At 37.9% G+C, this 6865-nt stretch overlaps 1 long non-coding RNA gene across 2 annotated transcripts; it reads right to left on the bottom strand.

The window, feature by feature from the left end:
• Positions 1 to 4120: 4120 nt before the first annotated feature.
• LOC123082897 (uncharacterized) lies at positions 4121 to 6431 on the bottom strand. 2 transcript variants are annotated; one of them, XR_006439147.1, is made up of 3 exons: positions 4759 to 6431; positions 4550 to 4647; positions 4121 to 4459 (listed from the first exon to the last, which is right to left on the bottom strand). It is a non-coding gene; the product is annotated as an uncharacterized lncRNA (long non-coding RNA). The 2 variants fall into 2 exon arrangements; XR_006439146.1 differs by having other exon boundaries at positions 4121 to 4647.
• Positions 6432 to 6865: the final 434 nt, after the last annotated feature.

Raw genomic sequence — 6865 nt, 5'->3', positions numbered from 1 at the left:
CAGGATCCTCAGGTAGTATGTTTGGAGGGCCAAAGGTTATATTTTTCAAATGTAAGTAGCTCCTAAAAATAGTAATGCATTCTGGAGACCGAGCTCCATGGAGCCCTTTATTTTGAAAATTTCAGAATTCATAGCTTTCATGTCAAAAAATTCTTTAAAAAAATACACATGTATGCAAGGTTGTGAAGTGTATGTATGAAAAATTTCATGATGAAATACCTTGAATTGTGAGCTGCACAAAAAGCAAAATCATGAACTTTAAAAATGACCAGTACATATGCTAAAAAGCCCTAGGTTAGTCTTTTTTGTGTAGCTCACATTTTAATGTATTTCGACCTGAAAATTTGCACACATGAACATTACATATCTAGGTATATGTGTATTTATTTTCAAAATGTTTTGAAACTGAAAATTTGAATTTTCAAGTTTCTAAATAAAGGCATCCATTGAGCTCGGTCTCCGTTTGGCATTTTCGCTAAAAACATTTGTTCATATTTTTTACCAAGGTTAGGAGAGCCATGGCCCCCCGCAGGCCTCAATGTAGCTCCACCCTTGGTCAAAGAGGTTAGCTACATGTATCCGTAGGAAAATAACGAGCAGAGAACAACAAAAAAGAGGAAATTGAGTAGACATCTGTAGCCACCCCTAAAAATAGGGGAAGGAGAGCTATATAGTGACACCAGGAAATGTCGGGTGGCGACCATCCACCCTTCAGATGAGGACATCGAATGGCACACACATATTCTTTGCCGATTGCCGCTCAGCTAGCTCAACCCACAAGCAGGAAAATATGCATAAACTGTCATGCATAAGAAAAATATGAATATAATCATCTTCATAAATATCAGTTGAACAAATATCATTCCTCTTTGTGCTAGAGGTTGGCAAAGAAGAGGTGCATATTTCTACAACGACATGAAGGTTTCATTCGGACCAGCGATGGCAGTTTGTGCAAGATAAATGGGAAAGAAAATGTACTCTTCCCTATAAGGAAGTTTATAATACATCAGTTTATTTTGTATTATCATTATTTGAATAACTTAGCATCATTCCAACTGTATAATATCTGAAATTTAAACACTTCCATTTTACATATGAATATATATTTATTTATAAATATGTATCCATTTAATATCTAGGCCATGCAGGTGCAAGGGTAGATGATTGTTGTCCATAATTTAAGAACATCGGTGTCGAGGTTATATAGATCCTAATGTTCTTAGAAATTGTTCTCTCATTCGGCATAATCTGAAAAATAAGAAGACTGGATGCTACTAGGTGCACTTAGCAAATTTTCTCTTCCTAACACTTCCTATCGCCTATGCATTTCCATAACAAGTTGTCTTTTTTCCTCCATTTGGTGTCCTTGAGCCACCAGCTTTTGCTTCTTCCTTTCTCATCGGTGGCATATCTGACAGCACCGAGAATGAGGAAAGAGTGATCTTCAGCTAAAGGGTGTCAGCGTCTCACAATACATATATGGGTGAAGCTGGCCTGGCAGAATGTTGTTTGGTTTGTACTAGCTTACACAGATTTATGTTGGAGTATATAGTATCGTACATGGTGCATGCCGAGTGATTGGTACTATATGTCGTAGTATCGTTCATGCTGTGAAATTAATGTGTTCGATCGAGCGCACATGCATAACTTTAAATTTTGTATATATCCGTAGTAGTATATTTACGCGTGTGCACAAGTGTGTATGCGTGCGTGCGTGTGTGTGTGTGTGAGAGAGACAGATGGTGATGATGATGATTGTGGATAAGTATCTTCAACCGGCTGAGCTAGCCAACACAAGAGAATGGCTTGGATGTCACGTAGGCAATCCCCTTTCCGAAAACAAAAACAAAAAAGAACTCAGTTCGAGAGAATTTGTCAACATGTTATTTCTACATCATATTTTGGGTGGCGTACCTTGCACATGTAAAGAAAACTGCAACGCGGGTCATCAAAATTCTTCTTCAATCCTAAACACAGAAACAGAAAACCCAATGTCCGTCGCAAAGGCCATAATTAAATGTATTGGCCCACATACCGGAGGCTCTTATTATATACTTTTGTATGTTTAATTGGAAAGTTGGAGAGTCTTGAAACCCTAGTAGAGTGACGATACAACAAGCCTAAAACCATAGAACGGTAAAACACACTACTCTTATACTACAAGCCTAGGAATTAGCCTCTCGGTCCATTATCAAAAAATACTTTACATAATTAAAGTAATTATTCATAAACTGATAATTTAATATACTTAATTTTAAACATTTGTATTTTGTACACCCTTAGGGTTGAGCCAAGATCCAGATTAGCAATTTGATGTTAACATATTCAAGTGAATCGATCCTTTTGCCAGAAACTGGGCAATCTGGGTATGATCAGGGGTTCCACTCAGGATTAGTGGATATTTCGTGCTGCTTGTGGATTTCCATGTTCCAGGTTTTAGATTGCACTATTAACCACAAGTCATCAACCCGTGCTGCAGCACGGGCTAGTTAATTAGGGAGACATGCAATAGTAGAAGTACCAAAGCCATTTATTAGTTTTTATTTTTTTAAATTATAGGGAATTATAATCTCTAATATTAGTATCGAAAACATGCAAATTTTGGTTTTCTTAGAATGAAAAATATTCATAAGAATTCTTGCCAAAGACACATTGATTTATGGGTGCCATGCTTAAGGTGTTGGAAACCTTTTGGAAACATGTAAATACATCTTGGCTCAAGATACATCTGCTTATGTCACAAGAGAAGCATCGATTTTCATAGATCCATAAATCAGAGGCGCATAAAATCAGTTAATTTCGTTCCATTGACCTGCAAGCTATTCCCCAATTTTATCAAGTAGAGATTGGAGGAAAACTCATGTCAAAGAGAGCAGTAGAGGGACCAAGCGGAAGTACAAATTAGGGGATCAACTGTTGAAGACATGTAAGTTACTGACCAAGGTCTGAAACTTTGTTGTCAATGTCGGTTGCGCCATAGACTGGCCAGCAGATGATCTCTGAGTATGGCTCTGAGTATACTTCTATGGTGCCGACAACATATCTGACCGCTGCTTTTTTTTTTCAAAATCAGGCGTAAGCTCTCTCTTTTGATCATGAGTCTTGAGGTCCATCTTTTTTGTACGTGCATGAATTTTCTGGGGATTGAGATGTCGACTCTTTTTAATGAGAGGCCTAGCGACTTTTTATTCCTGTGCCAGAGATCTTCATATTTGTACTTGTATTTGTTTGGCACATTGTTTTTATTTTCATAGAAATTAGACGTGCGTGTTGGAGACTTCTTTTTTATTTTTAGTTGGGGGACTCATTTTCCTACGTGTGGGAAAAAGGCATGCTCGTTTTCTTTCTGTAGAACATAGATACGGGCGTTGGGGACTATTTTGTAGTACGTGATGTTTTTTTATTAAGGCAACATATTCTTTTAACGTGAGGCTGGCGGAGTTTTTTTACGTGCCTGATGTCTTCGTATTTGTAGATGTCTTTGTTTGGCATATTTGTCTTATTTTAATAGAACTTAGACATGGGAGTTGGGGACTCTTTCTCTTTAAGCTGGGGACACTTTTTATACGTGGGAAAAGGTAAGCTTTTTTTTCTATGGGAGAAGGAACGCTATTTTTTTCTACAGCGTGGAGACGTGGTCATTCGGGACTCTGTCTGTGTATTACGTACATCCAGTGGCTAAATATTTTTGAATTACAGATCCAACAGTTAATTAGTTAGTTTTCCTAGGATTAACGTGGAGGCTCGTGTGGTGCCTCCGATTAGTAAATACTAGTCGTCAACCCGTGCTATTGCACGGGCTAGTTTTTTTTCAAAATTCATAAATACTCGAAGCCATTAATAATATTTGAAATATAGTGTTTTCATCCAAGTCTGCTCAACCAACTTTGTTTTTGTGTTCTTAAATTTATTCTAAAGAAATTAAATTTATTTTCTCAATATGATTAGTAAACGAACTAAAAGCATATGACATGGCAACCATGTTTTTCTTTTCTATTTCCAAGTTATCCAGATCATGTGAGGCTGTAATATTGTGAATTCTTCTAAATAAATTTAGACATGGGGTACTCGACACACATGAGCTTTACCATTGTCATCAATTCAAATGACCCTTCGAGCAGAACTTAAAGAGTGATGTGAATTAAGTGCCAAAGAGAATATTAGGTACAAATGAAGTTCATCTAAGTCTAACATGTTAGAACTACTAACAAACATGATACGTTAATTGTACAACACACTGGGAAATACATGTGTGAATACTAAGTCCGGGTGATACAGTAGAAGCCATGACTATCATATCTTCTTTGTTGCTCTCAGGAACGGAACAACATGTGTAGAAGTCTCCATTAGCTTCCCAACATTAGGGTCATGATCAGAGTCAACACAGATGCATTCTTGGTAGTTATATAGTAGTGTCGTTGTTTTGTCCGTTGACTGGCCCTCGCCGATAAATTCCCATCTAAAATCCACACACGCACATTAAAAGAATCAAAAGAAACAGTAGAAAGAGATATTAGTTGATATTTAATTAAGATTAAATGGCACGTACTTGTGAATGAAGAATAACTGTATCAACCATTGCTGGCACACTAAATTTACATCTTTACCTAGGATTAGCACTGCACAGTAGTTTTCAGTTCACAATCTCTGTAGCAAAAGACACATTTAACTGAACTTAATCATAAAACTTATATAGATTTGACCATTTCAACTACAAATATTATATGTGTCTTGGAAGTAGAAGGAACCGAGAGATACCTGTAGATAGAAGGTACATCTATCGTCTATGAGGTGGAGATAAGGCATAAAAATTGTCGTTCGCAAGTCAGGAATTATGTTCAGTATCTCCTGCAATTTGCTCATCCACAGGAAAACCTGTTATGTATCCCAACAGGGTTTAGAAAAAATATGTAAAAGAGATATGTCTATTTCTCACCACATATAGAAGTTCTGCAGAATCTAGATTTGCAGACCAATATATATTGTGATAATCAAATTGATTTATGATCTAATATAGTAATATGTGAATAAATGTATAGGGGAGAAGAGATGGATTCACGGGAAAACGTATGTGTCATGCACACGGTGAAAATCTTGTGATTGTCCATAATTTCTGTATATAATTGGTGAGTAAAGAGATGTGCTCTTTACGAAGCTTAAGGCTGCCCATAAAAGTTCCACCGAGTGGTGGGCTTGAGACGATAACTTTCTGTCCCTAGGAGGGTCACCTCAAACATTATAGATATTATGTTTGTCGCTGAATGAATCGACATTTTCTTTGACAGAACCCACTGGACTCCTTGCCTTGTCAGACCTGCACAAATGAATCGCCATTTTCTTTGACAGAACCCACTGGACTCCAGATGCCTCAATCAGGGAAGGGGATTATAGATAAAATATATAAGTAAAAATTATCTGAAACAGAGAATTGTAAATGTACATAACTAATTTTTCGTACTGAATGGGCGGGGGAGCGCCTGACAATGAATTTGTATAGTGTCGAGGAGGTGAACAGCTTTGCTGCTAGTCTTTACCAAGAGGTTTAGTTGACCATAATTTTTCTGGTGTTGCTTCCAGCAAATACTGCTAGGGTGCATATATACGCTCCATGTCTACAAACAGTCCTATCAAAAAATTGCATCACAACAGAGTATAGGTTGGGCTTCTAAGATACACAAATCCTATTGGATCGTTGGGTGAGCATAATTGCAAGAATAGATCCCTGAAAAAGCATGGAGTTTTGCTTGTAAGAAACAAAGAGAAGTAGATTGGACAGATCATGTAATGCTAAAACGACTTTCTCGCTTCCCAACAAAATTAGAAGAGGTGATCGAGTCTGTGCGCAAGTACGTCCCAATATTTGGCGAACTGAATCCCTTAACTGGACGGCACATAAACAACCAATCTAACTTAACAACCCTACAAATATCTATCTTGACAGGCCAGAAACCAAATGACGCACTTCACTAAAGGACAACAAAACAAAACCCTAGGCTGTATGTACTTGCTGATTAGAGACCAAGTTTCAGATTGCCAGATGCACAACATAAAAATCTTGAAAATAAAAAACCTATTCCATCCTTGTTCCTTGCATACCTGGAATAGTCAATTTTTTTGCAGCTTCACCAACAATGGAGGCCCCCCTAGCTGAAATAAACTACCTTCACACCATGTTCTCCACCACATCATCCATCGTTGTTTGGTCCGGGCGTGCAAACTGAGATTGTAAAGTCCTCCTCATGAAAGGTTGATTGCAGCGTGTTTGGGCAAGGTAGATTCAAACGTTGGATAGGAAGGGGATCTGGAGAGGCTGCTTAGATCGTTTTTAGATGATTCATGTGAAGACCGGAGGAGGGAGGTGAGCAGGAACGCCGGAGCCTGGAGGAGGAGAAGCAGCGCTAGAGGAGGGTCAATGACGCGTTCGTTCCTCCGTGGGGAAGGATCGGGGGAGGAAGTTGCCACCGGTGGAGAGATTTTTTAGGGATATATCTCAAGTGAAAGTGTTTTTTCTTTTGACCAAACCATCACGTGAAAGATTTTTCTAAAAAAGAAAAAAAGAAAGTGCACGCGGGACAACTTGTAAGGACAACTGGTAATTTTCAGGGAGTCCCTAGGTAGATTAGATCTACAACATTATAACTTGGTCCCATCAGATTAATGGTTCATAATTACTGATTAACGTGGTAATTTCTGGGAAGTCAAGAATTAGTATAGGTATAGATAGATAGATAGATAGATAGACAGACTAGTCGTCAACCCATGCATCCGCACGGGCTAGTCATTTTGAGAACATATGAAGATATTAATAGGTTATATCTGATACACATATATCTACATATTAGCATATATAGAATTCAGAAAATGT

Source organism: Triticum aestivum, chromosome 4A, assembly GCF_018294505.1.
Source record: "Triticum aestivum cultivar Chinese Spring chromosome 4A, IWGSC CS RefSeq v2.1, whole genome shotgun sequence".
NCBI lineage: Eukaryota > Viridiplantae > Streptophyta > Magnoliopsida > Poales > Poaceae > Triticum > Triticum aestivum.
The sequence above is the reverse complement of the archived record's forward strand: the minus strand, read 5'-3'. Positions and strand labels throughout refer to the sequence as shown.